This window comes from Bos taurus, chromosome 9 (assembly GCF_002263795.3).
Source record: "Bos taurus isolate L1 Dominette 01449 registration number 42190680 breed Hereford chromosome 9, ARS-UCD2.0, whole genome shotgun sequence".
Taxonomy (NCBI): domain Eukaryota; kingdom Metazoa; phylum Chordata; class Mammalia; order Artiodactyla; family Bovidae; genus Bos; species Bos taurus.
This window is the reverse complement of record NC_037336.1, coordinates 71,403,439-71,415,686: the sequence shown is the minus strand read 5'-3', so window position 1 is coordinate 71,415,686 and position 12,248 is coordinate 71,403,439. Positions and strand designations below refer to the sequence as shown.

At 40.6% G+C, this 12,248-nt stretch overlaps 1 protein-coding gene across 10 annotated transcripts in view; it reads right to left on the bottom strand.

The window, feature by feature from the left end:
* Nucleotides 1-12,248, bottom strand: part of EYA4 (EYA transcriptional coactivator and phosphatase 4) — a 365,682-nt gene that overhangs the window by 312,347 nt on the left and 41,087 nt on the right. The window contains exon 1 of one of the 10 annotated variants that reach the window (XM_024997013.2): nt 8,676-9,091. The exons of 3 other annotated variants lie outside the window; for them this stretch is intronic. The gene's annotated coding sequence lies outside the window, so the exon portion shown is untranslated. Of the gene's footprint in view, nt 1-7,733; nt 7,890-8,675; nt 9,092-12,248 lie in introns of those variants that run through there. 6 more of the 10 variants (XM_024997014.2, XM_024997016.2, XM_024997018.2 and 3 more) reach the window with 6 other exon arrangements.

Below are 12,248 nucleotides of genomic sequence, written 5' to 3'. Positions count from 1 at the left end.
GTTGCACTTTTCCACCCAGCTGGAGAAGAGATTTCTTGTGAGTGGCTGGTGAGAGGTAAAAAGGGAAACTTGAGCAAAGTTCTCAGCTTGAAGGGTCCTGTAGATCCTTCTAAGGATTTTAGAATATGCCCTCTAGGCAACAGGGAATTTATTTTGTTTAGAATTTTAAGTCAAGAAGGGTTCTGATAAAAACTGTGAACAGATGTGGTTGATCATCCTTGGGACAGCAGAAAAGTCTTAGAGATAGATCCAGCACAGACCAGAGTAGTCCCCAAAGAGAGAAGGTCAGGATATCACAACTATGCTTATGACAACAAAGACAATATGACCAAGTGTGTGTAGCACAAGTGTCCCCCTATAGCTAGTATGTTCATCTGAGGATTAAACCTATAACCTTGTTACCACAATTAACTCACTTACCAAGCTAACCATTTCTATGAATGGTATATGCCAAGAAAAAGTAGAACTTATTATTAGTATAATCATAGACTAAAAGTCCCAAAGCCTTCAAAATCATCCAGAGTAGGAAAAAAGTCTATTCGTTGCATTGTAATTTTGGCATCTCATCAGCAACACTGATAATGAAAAAAGCATTTAATAAGTATTTACCATGTGCCCAGAACTTTGCTAGTATTTTCATGAATGGAGCCTTTAAAAACTAAAGTCAACAACTGACATGACAAAACAGACCTAAATGAAAAGTCTACCTGGGTCGACTATGAAAAGCAAAAAGAGTAGCATCATCTAAATACCTAAAGTTCACAGACAAAGTTTCAGTAATATTGAGGTTGTTGCCCAACTGGCTGAGGTCTGGATTCTAAAGTTACCTACTAGAAGCACAATTTGAGATTACTGAAAATCTGCAAAAGGAAATTGGAACATGACTTGCCCACCCTGTGATTCAATTTGGCTAGAATTACTTGAGTCAAAATCATATGTGAATACACATTTGCATTAAAATATAAAATTTGAAGTGAAGAGAATTAGCTAATTCAGAGACCTGTGGACTTTCCAAGTCATCATCGCTTTCAACATACTGCATGCATTAAGTTAGAAATATTCCATCTCTTAGTCGGAACATTCAGGTCCTTTCAAATCCTCTAACTTGAGGGAGTTCAGAGTCAGAAGTGAAATGTAATGAATAGATCCCTCCACTGGGTATATGCAGAGGCCTGTGAATTGTGTATATTACCGTGCAGAGAATAAGCCCTCTTGCTATGTGGTGGACCTATTTGATTAAGGATCAAATTTCAAATTTAATGCTATTGCTTTTGTGAGCAGAATTAAACTTAATGGTATATGAACGTAAATTTTTATGATTTAATCGTAGCCTTTCACAAGAAATGTCCCTTTCATTTTAAAAAGGAAGCAGGAAAGAATAACAGAAACGGTAGCAATAATTTATCTGAAAATCTAAGGTCAAGTCAATTTATGCCACTGCTGATGAGTCTCTGTCAAGTCTTTAAAGGAAGAAAGAAAAAAAAAAAGATGCTCTAATCAAACAAACCTTTCTAAGAACAAATTTTATGTGCCTCATTCAGACCCGTAATTCCATGTGGGAAACATTCTGACTACTTTTTATTTTCTCAGTACTAAACTGAAAGTTGCAGATAGGTTAACTAAGAATATCCACGTGACACTAGGATAAACCGACACACCTTTTGATGCTGCGTTACACTGGGAGATATTTTGCCGTATTTGAGAGTTGCTTCTTGTTCTGTTCTGGTTTTTTAGTGGATGACATTCTCACAGACTGCAGGAGGTACTCTGAACTGACTTTTCGTCAGAAGGTTCGTTTTTTTTTGCAAACTGCACGATCCTTACAGAGACCTGGGGAGGCACCAATGGTCGGAAACAGGATTGGTGAGTGATTCATAGGCCACGCACGTCCTGCTTCACGAAGGCAGTGGACTTTTCTCTAGTGGGCTTAGTGTTAGCTTTCACTTGAAAGAAGGGTTCTGTGGCTAAATACATAAATCAAAAGAAAAACCGCTGCTTCCTTGAAAAGTACATTAAAGTTATAAAACAGATTATTAACAGCAGAACAAGGATGTTCACCTAAGGAAAACTTTAAAAATGCCAAGCCTGATATCTATGTAAGTTGAAAGTATTTCTGAAATATGAGTGAGCCCCGTTATCATTTCAGCTTGCCTTTAGAAATTCATTATGCAGTCCTCATTAGTTGGTTCAACAGAAACATCTGAGATTTATAATGAGCATTCAAGCTTAAGGCAAAAAGAGAAAAACTGTAAAACTGATAACATCTATCTAAAGGATAAGGCTCGAGAAGCAAAAGAAAAGACTGCATGTAAGTCAAATATTGAAGAGATCTAGACAGAAGTTTCCAGCGTTTAGGGAGCCTTCTAGAATACCAGTTTCTCCCAATTGTAGTCCTTTGCCATCAACCTTCATGATTTTGGGTATTTTAACTTAGCACTTGTTCACTGTCACTTAATATGTTTCTTTAAATAGGTGCTTTACATTTTTTTTTTTTTTTGCTTCAATCCTTTTCTGGTTTTGCCTTAAACAACATTATCTAGGAAAATGTAGGTTTAATATGAAATCTAACATATCTTCTTAGTAATGTTAGAAATAAATATATAACTAATAATATAAAAATAAAATGTGTGGGCACCCCCTAAAATGAACTCAGGTGTGACTGGTGGGACCAAATGGTCTAGGGCAACATTTAAGGATAGGGAATCAGGGTTCAGGCTGCAGAGCTAAAATCCTGGCTCCACTCTACTGCATAACTGAGTCTCAGTTTTCTCATCTGTAAAATGGGAATAATAAAAATGGCACAGTTGAGACACATAAATACCTTAAATTTTTTTGCAAAAAAAGTAAATAAATACTCAGTAAATATCATCTATGATGTGATGGCTATGATAATTACTGATGGTGAAAATCATAATTACTCACACTGGCAGAACGGTTACAACTATACAAAAACTAAAGTGACTTTTTTTTTTAATACCTTAAGATCTCCATTTATTTAAGAACATATACTTCATACATGAAATTTCAAGATGAGTATTCTGTATTGCTTTAATGCAAGTTCACTTTGAACCTATTCAAATGTGATCCCAGCAATCAGATTTTGCCTAAAAATTTCAACCTAAAAATAAAATTTACCTATGAAAAAAAATTTAAAAACCTTAACATGACAATATATAATATAGGTCCTTCTTTCCCAGAAGTACATTAAAATAAATTTACTTACTGCACATACATAAACGCTTTAAAAATATCAGTTGCTGTATTAAAATGTACATGGAGAAAAAAAATGAGAATTCCTGACATTTTAACATGGTGTTACTCTTCATCGGCCATACACTGAAATCTCAGGGTAAGAAAAGGGCCAGACCAATGCCGAAAGGTTTCAAATATCAAACTATACTATTATGTCAGTGCCCTAAGATCAATTAGCACCTTTCAATGACAGCAAAGGTTACAATGTGACTTAGAGGTACACACTCTGCAACTGTTTTAAACCACCATATAAATGTGGTTTTGATAACTTAAAATGGTTTCTATTTTTAAACTCATCTGTTTCACCTCTTCTTCTGGAAGAGGGGAGTTAGGGGAGTAAGGGTAGTGATATTTATTTTCAGTACCACTCTCCTAGTAGAAACCTGGATGGGACATGGTAAGAATCACAAACTTCAAGAGAAAAACAGTATATTACCAAAGCATATCCTAATGTGCAGAGCCACAAGCAATATTAGGTGACAGTAATGTTTACAAAGTCTGCAAACCTCTTAAAAGCAATCAGAATTGCTTATACTACTTGGGAATATGTGATTCTTGTTTATTTTCTTCGACTCAAGTTCAAACTAAGTGAAGCCAAGTTCACTGTGCGTACAACTTAATCTTTGGTGTCCCCCACGACAAAACTTATCTGACTGCAAAATGCAGTCTCACACATACTGCAATTAAATACACCACTACATCTCTCACCCATCTCTAGAGTGAGTGCCTGAAAGAACATGCCATTTCTTAGTTCACTGGGAAAAATTCATGAGAGGAGCAGGTACACTGAAAGTCATCCTATTCCTCCTGCTGTGGATTGCATTCACCCAGTAACTGCTGTAATAAAACCCCCCAGTGGTATTTCTGAATACAGTTATTTAAGATACTCTACAGGGAGGCACTTTATAAGAGTTTAGAATATGTAAGACTAATATCCACTTGAAAAAGAAACTGTCATGATTATATTATATACTGAAAACATAACAAAATGTTTGATACATTTTGTCCCGCTCTTCAATGAGAGGATTCAGAACATCTTCTTCTGATAATACACTCTTCTATTTGTTTCTTAGATGAGTGATCTAAAATATTTACAACCAGACAGTACCTAATTTTAGGTTTTAAGTGCTTTAACAGCTCCATGAAATATGACCAGCAGCTGCAATACAGAACTATGGTGAATAAACTTCTGATAAAGGGGGGCCTGCTTATACTGAATGTTCAGTGTTCCTGCATTTACCTAAAAGAGGGAAAAAGATAATGAAAAATAAAATAAATACTTGCACTATTAAATTACTTAACACTTCACTAAGCCTTGAAAAGGATTATTTCCCCTCTTCTTGAATTCTGGATAAAAAGTGTGAGCTTCCACCAGGTGAAGTAAGTGAATTTGTGAGTCAGAATGTGAATTTTCCAACATCCTAACTTTTCATAACAGTCATGGGTTCTCTACCATTCTACTTTTCTAAAACTTCAGGCTAATTTCATTTCAGTGCATAAAATTTTTTAAAATTAAATACCAAGCCACATAAATGTATTTTTAGACATGGCATCAGTCATTTAGAGCTTGCAACAGAGATTGAAAACATGAAATTGGACACCTTATTTCCCGTGGCTATGTAAAATTTATTTACACCCCAAATCATAATATAAATAAAAAGGAAACTTTCAGAAATGGAGGTCTTATTCTTCTTTTTGTTTAACTCAAAGAGGTTTTTGAAAGAAAAAACAAATTATAGCAAAATGATGAACTACTGATCCTCCAGTCTTCCCTCACAAAAGAAACTTTGACAAAAGATAATATTTTTCAACTGACTTCTACAAATCCTCCAGAACGCAGTATCTGTATTTCTTAATAGGAATAATGATTGCTTTTATACAAAATTCTTTTTATACGAATCTCAGGGTTTTTTTTTTTAATTTTTAAGCTTGAACATAATACTTATTCTCTAAATATGTGCATATATAAATTTTTATTGTGTTAAAGAGAAATTAAATCTCTAATATCCTGTATAATACTTATTCATAAAAAAGAATAATCAAGTAAATCTTTTAATTTCAGTTATAATTGTGAAACAATTGCTAATTATGGTGATCTTAGGTTGACATGTACTATTTTCAGATAACTGGCAAAGGAAAACTATCTCTTGAAAACCTATTATTTTAGACCTTTACCTATTATTAAAGGCAAGGATACATCCCTAATAATCAGGGGGGGAAAGGAACAGTTTTCAGATAATCTAATTACATTACTTTCAAAGCTGTAACTGTCAAAGGTTTTAACCCTCACCTACAGCCATTTCTGGAAAAAAAAAAAAAAGTTATTTGACTCTGAATGGCTCACAACTTTTAATGAGGCGGAACAAACTATTTTTATGGTTTATAATAACAATAAAAAATGAATGTAGTTATATCTGCGTTTGGTATTGTTACCATAAAAATCAGATTCCAGCAGCCTAGCTCCACACAAAGTAGTTTCCCTGTTCTTACTATTGCTATCTATTTCTTGGGATAAGGTTATACCACACCCTGCTATGTATCAAACATTTTGCTTTAGGATTCTCTCGCTGCCCAACCCCCTTCCTAGTTTTTCGTTCCTCAGCTATAAAATGGCTAGAAATAATTTTTTTTTAAATAAAGAGGTTGGGGGAGACAAACCTAATTCTACCCGGGTGAAGTTATCAAGTATAATCCTTGTGCTGAGGCGGTTTTGAAATAAAACCAAAAACGCAACAGACAAAATACCATCCTCAACTTCCAAGTCTAACAGTCACCGACATATAAATCAAACTTCAGGAGCTGTGGAAGAGGAACCCACGATCCTTAAATGCTCCTAAGACTCCAATCTAAGTCCCGAAGGAGCGCGCAGTGAAGCTGACAGACGCCCGAGAGTGTAAAAAGTAGCCGCACAGAAGAGGAACAAAATTGCCATATTCAAGAAGACGTGTTTCTGCTCCATCAATTACGTTGATCCCAGGGTGCCAAGCCAAAAGGGGTAAGGGAGAAAGAAAACTGTTAAGTATGAGCTCTTAATGTGAAACCTAACCTGTTGGTTCTCTTAGGTATCAGATTTTGGAAGTGTCTGTAATGACAGCCAGGAAAGCAAATTAATGGCCAACGGCCCACTGGGTTTGAACACGAGCCTCCTGTTACCTCCTCACAGATCAAGTACACAACATACACGCACACGGAGGTGCTCCACGTGGAACTGCTCTGAAACCAAAACACACGCCCCGTCACTATTCTCCACCTTGGCAGAAAGGGCCGAGGGACCTGCACCTTCCTCCACTGCCCTCGGATGAGGATTCATGAATGACTGCCCGCTGGACAGTGCAGAGGACAGACGCCGGCGGCGAGGAGAGAAAAACGCGCTCCAAACGACATCCTCCCACACACTCACTCACGTCTAACACAAACCCCGTTAGCTTTCAAGAGCAGGAGAAACAGAGGTGGTGGAGAGGGGAGACGCTGCCACCCCAACTAGAAAAGGGATCACAAAAATTAAACCGTGCTCTCTGGTTTCGCCACCGCTCAGCCGTGGCACTAGGTCGGCAAATTCTCTAATTGCTCCAAGCTGTTCCGAATACTGTTTACGAAAGAAAGAGACATCTTTCAAGTGCTACTAACGAAAGTTCTGGCTGTTGTGCGGCGCAAAATAAAACAAGCACACACACGATCTCTTTCCAAATCTCGCTTAACGACGCTAAAGCATCGAGCCCTTTCAAGCCCCACAGCCACCCCAGACACTGCAGGTTTTTTAAGGAGAAAACCCGCTACCCCCGACCCGGGTCAGGTCCTTCCGTTTGGAGAAGTTAGGATTCCTTACGGCATCTGCGTCCCGGGCCAATGAACGCGTGTCCTCTGAAAAGGCGCCTCTCGTTTCACGGACCCTGGGAAACGGCAAGAGACATTCGGCCCACGCCACATAAAAACTATGAAAGGGGGACGGCCGCAGCCCAACAGCCCGGTTGGTGCTTTGAGCTTAGAACACAAGCATTAAACGTACACACGCACCCAGCACCGCGAAAACCCCAGGCGCCTGGGGCCCTCTATGGGACCTGGGTCAGCATCCTTGCAAATGGCACATCTAGGGGCTACTAGGCAAAGTAACAAATGTCACAAGAAGGAAGCAGGGGAGACCCAGGAGCGCGCACCTCTGAGAGGCGGGAATAGAGTGCAGGTATGGAGCTGCGCACCCTGTTCCGCGAGGGCTCCGCGAGGCACAAAAAGGCTCTGCAGGGACCCTCGGGGCTCCAGGGCGTCCTCCAAGGCAGAACACACCAAGGCACTCCGAGCAGCCCGGGCCCCAGCCCGGGCTGGGGGTACTCAGCAATGGCGCGACCGCGGGGACCCGGGCGCCCACACACCTTCCCGCAGAGCGCGCATCGCCCCGGCGCAGCCGCGCGCACTCTCCCTGGAGAGTTTGCGGGATCCCTGAAATGCGGACCCCGGGATAGAGGTTCGGAATAAGAAGCACTCACCTCCTGCCGCCCAGACCGTCTCAGGATCCCAAAGTTCAAGTGTCTCCCCCAGCAACGGATCTGTGCGTCCGTATTTACGTATTTATTCTCTTTCCTTCCAGTGTTGAAGTTTCGCCTTCACGCTGTGCCTCTGGTGAAAAGAGGACATCCCCTTCGGCCACCCCCCCCCCCCCCACCTTCAACAAATAGCGTACACCAGTGGGGGAGAGACGGGGCGGGGGGAGAAGCGGCTACGAGGGGGAGGAGGAAAGGAGAGGAGCCAAAACTCCCAATGGCGACAGGAAAAAAAAAAAAAAGGAGAAGAAAAGAAAAAGAGAGCGCGCGCCCAGCCACCGAGGTCCTCACGGCCAGGCTTTTCTGCAGGCTCTCTCCCGCTCCGAAGCGGGAGCGACAGCTTCACGCGGCCAGGCTCGAAGTTTTGCGCGGAAGCCGGGAGCGGCGGAGCGTGCGCCGCACGGCGGGCAGCCTCGTACTTGCGCGCGGGGTGGGGGCGGGGGACGCCGGCGCCCGCGGCCACTGGAGGCCGCCGGGGGCACCCCCCCACCCCGGGGTCAGGCTGTGGCGGGGCGGCGGCACACGGGAAAGTGACTCCTTTTTATTCGACCTCGGGCGATGGCCTGTTGTCATCGCTCGCGATCCCGCGTGGGCACCACTCTGGGGCCCTGGGCGTCCCCGGTGGCGCCGCGGTAATCTCCGCGCCCTCCGCGCCGCCCCCACCCCGCCCCCACTGGCCGGGCGCCGGCCGCAGCCACCTCCGGGCGGAGGGGAGGGACCCGCGGTCGCAGTCCCCTCCCCGGACCGGGGAACCGCAGTCTGTGCCCACCTGCTTCTGCCCGGCAGCAACCCCCCCCCCCCCACCACCCCAGTTGTCTCTAACTCGGTCGCTACCCGATTCCCGGTGTGGACGACTTCGGGCGCCCAGCGGGACTCCTTTCCACTTACCCCCAGGGAGAAGAGAGAAGGAACTTCTTCGCCTACTTCGAACTATGTAAAGTACAAAACACCCCACGTCGGACTGGGGAACTTTCTCTGAACGGAGGAAATACTCCTTTCCGTGAAGATGTATGCGAGGCACGAAGAGTGAGCAGCGTGGGGATAGGCTGTGCTGGAAAGGGCCTGGGCCCCCGTCCAGCGCTGGGCGCAGGTAGGCATCCCTCCCAGATGCCCAAAGGTCAGGCTGCGACGACCGACTTCCAAGACAGCGTCAGAGCCTCCCCAGGCACATTGCTGAAGCGACATTTCCTGCGTAAGCCTTCTGCGCATGCAAGATACACCCACGTAGGATCTAATATTCTATATGCACTCATGTGGAGATCACAACCCGAGATCTGAGTGAAGTTGACAAGCAACAGTACATAAATTTTGCATCCATTTCATCACCTCTTCGTTAAAACCTATTGTCAAGGTTAGGAACATCTTTAGTTGTCACATTGATTAAAAGTGTTTTGATTTGTTGAGAATTTACTGAGTGGCAGTCATTGCACTGGTCACGTATGGTACACGTGAGTTCATATAATTTTCACATCTCTATGGTGGTTATTTAATCCTGTATAAGAGATAAGGAAAGTGAGGCCAAAAGAAACCCAAGGAATGTTCCCAAAGATAAATCCAGTAGTCTCTATAAACACAAAGTCTAATATTCAACAAGCAGCCCTTCAAACTGCCTGAGCCATGACCCCAGAGCTTACAAGTAAACTAGTAGGAATGACACCCAAAGAAAATTTAGTTTCGATATATTATCAACCGAATTATATTTTGCACAAAGTTCAGGAAAAAATTTCACCCTCTGCTTCACCTGAGTCTCAAGCAATGGACACGGACACCATCGAGTTCAAAAGCAATCAACTTATTTTTTGATCAGTGGGGAATTATGTACAATAATTAATAGGCAATGGGAAAGGTGAAGTTGTAAATTTAAACTGATAAATGTACTCATTGCTGCACTCATCACTCACTGGGTGTTCTTTCCTGCAGATTTATTTTGGAGGACTTAGGCACTGCCAGGCTTGTTTCCTTTTCTGATTCTCAAGGTAGAAGGGCTTTTGGCAGTGGGTTTGGCTCAAAGGGGATTTGAACCATGATCCAGATAAGAGCACATTTTGGCCTGAAGAGGATGCCACCTCCTATACACTTAAGAGGGAAATATCCATGGGTAGATTCAATTAACTTTGCAAGTCTTAATTTCCTCATTTTACAGGTGAAGAAATAAGGGCTCAGAATTTTTAGCAACTTCCTAATAAACGGCAGACCTAAGATTCAAACCAGCCTCTGTGTAACCGCAAAGGCCACTCCTAGCCACTGTCATGCTATTATTAGTATGGTAGTAGTGAGGAAAAATAGTAATTATTTTAGTACAGTTTATATGCTACAGGCAAAATATGCAATTTAAATGTTTTGTCAACCATTCACTGTCTAGGAATGCTCAGCAACTATAGTAATTATCATGTAAAAATTAAGTACAAGGCTGAATGTACTACTCTCCTCCTAAGGCCACAGATTTTTACATTTCATTTTTGTATGAAACATTATGTGTTAGTTTGACCTAAATAAAAGTGAGAAGATGCACAATTTGGATAAAATAAAAATTCATACTTTAGTACAGCATGTTCACACAGAGACAGGTTTTCAGCATGTTGCTTTACTCACTCCTAAAATCATATTTTCAGCAATACTGATCTTGCTTTCAAGTTACTTTGCTCCCACATAATTTTTTATAATCTACATAAGAATACGTTTTACAGAAGTTACCCTCCCTCAAAAAAACTAGAATTATATCACACTATTAGTTAACTTCTTATTAGTACTTTCAAATTCATTTATGTATATTACATAGATGTCATCAGGAGTAATATAAAATCTCACGTTTCAGTCCACCTTCGAAATAAGTTGAGCACAAGAGATTTAAGAATTTTAAAGTTGTATAGGCAAAAGTGTATTGCATATTTAGACAAGGCATTATTTCCAGCATTTCTACTAAATATAACTTTTATAATTATTGCCATATCACCTTTAATACTGTTGACTCAATATTATTCTTTAAGCTGTTTTTATTATATAATTATATATGATAAAGGAAACTTTTTATCATTATCATAAATGGAAAATCAATATAATTTTCCATGAATAGAGGATGACCTTGCAAATGAGTCATTTTTACAGAAATAAAAATTATCTTAAAAAAAAATTATCTTGTACCACCTAAAATTATCTGACACCAGTTTGAGAAACACTGGTTTAAAGATTTACACTCCTTGGGTCCCTTGGGCTTTCCAAAACATATTTTCTAGCCTTCCTTTTCCATCACTGTAGAGAAATGTTGAGTCCAAACTTTTTTTAGCTATTACATTTAAAATTATTGTATTAGTAAATTATTTCCATGCCTAATATATACTTGAAGTATCTGAAATTGAAGTGTCTTTTGAAAATTAATTTAATTTTTATTATTTTTCTTAATATCTTACTTGTAAAATGCAAACAATTTATAAACCCACAATTAAAAACCAAATTACTTTCAAGGAAGATAATAGCAGTTACCTTCCGAATCGCCCTTCAACAATCTTAAAGCTTAGCCACTGAAAAAGAAACTTTCCAACTGAAGTGGCAGCATCTATTGGTGCAGTCTGGTACTGCACCCAACAGAGTTCTACAAGGCAGTGAGGAGAGGAAGATAGATCATTGGGGAGAAGCTCAAACAGCCTAAAATGACATGCAGGGAGGAAAATTTTGAAGTCTGAAATCTGCTGGAAAAGTCCGGAAGTGATTCAGAAACACTAGAAGGTTTGATATGACATGAATCAGGAATTGAGAATATCCTTGAATGTATAACTTCATCTGAAAAAGGATATTTGTTGTGGGGGGAGAAAAATAAAGATGACTTTATAGTGAAAACTGGTGGAAATAAGATTCACTTATTAGAAAGTCCTTTAACCAACCCCTCCTGCAGTTATCATCTATTATTAATTTTTAAAGTGTGTATGGCACTGTTCTGGCATTTGTTTGCGAGCAAGTCAAATTAAAAAAACAAAGCCCTCTATGAGCTCATAGTCCAAAACTTTATTTTAATTTTATTTTAAAGTAACCTTAAGGGGAAACCATTCCATCACTTTAGTAAGGACAAACGTTATGCTAGAAAATGGAATAAGACACTGAACACAAGTTCATGTGCCAGACACCAAACTAACTGAAACACCAGAGTTTGGAGTAGAGAAAGGTTTATTCCAGGGCCAAACAAGGAGAAGGGTCATGGTTTGAAATCCAGGAAAGGTCTTAGGAGACTGAATGAAGCCTAATTCCCACAAACAAGAAAGAGGGGACATAGAAAGGATTTGTACCTCAGAGGGCCCAACAGGGTCCTGCCTGCTTTCAGTCACCAAAACAGAAGACAGAAGACTGGATGCTTGTAGAAATAATTCCAGAATAGATCTCTTAAATTACTCATTTTTGGTACATTTAAAGTCCAGCTGGAAGTATACCCAATTCTTAAAAAAACAAAGTCATTTGGTAATTGTCTTGTAC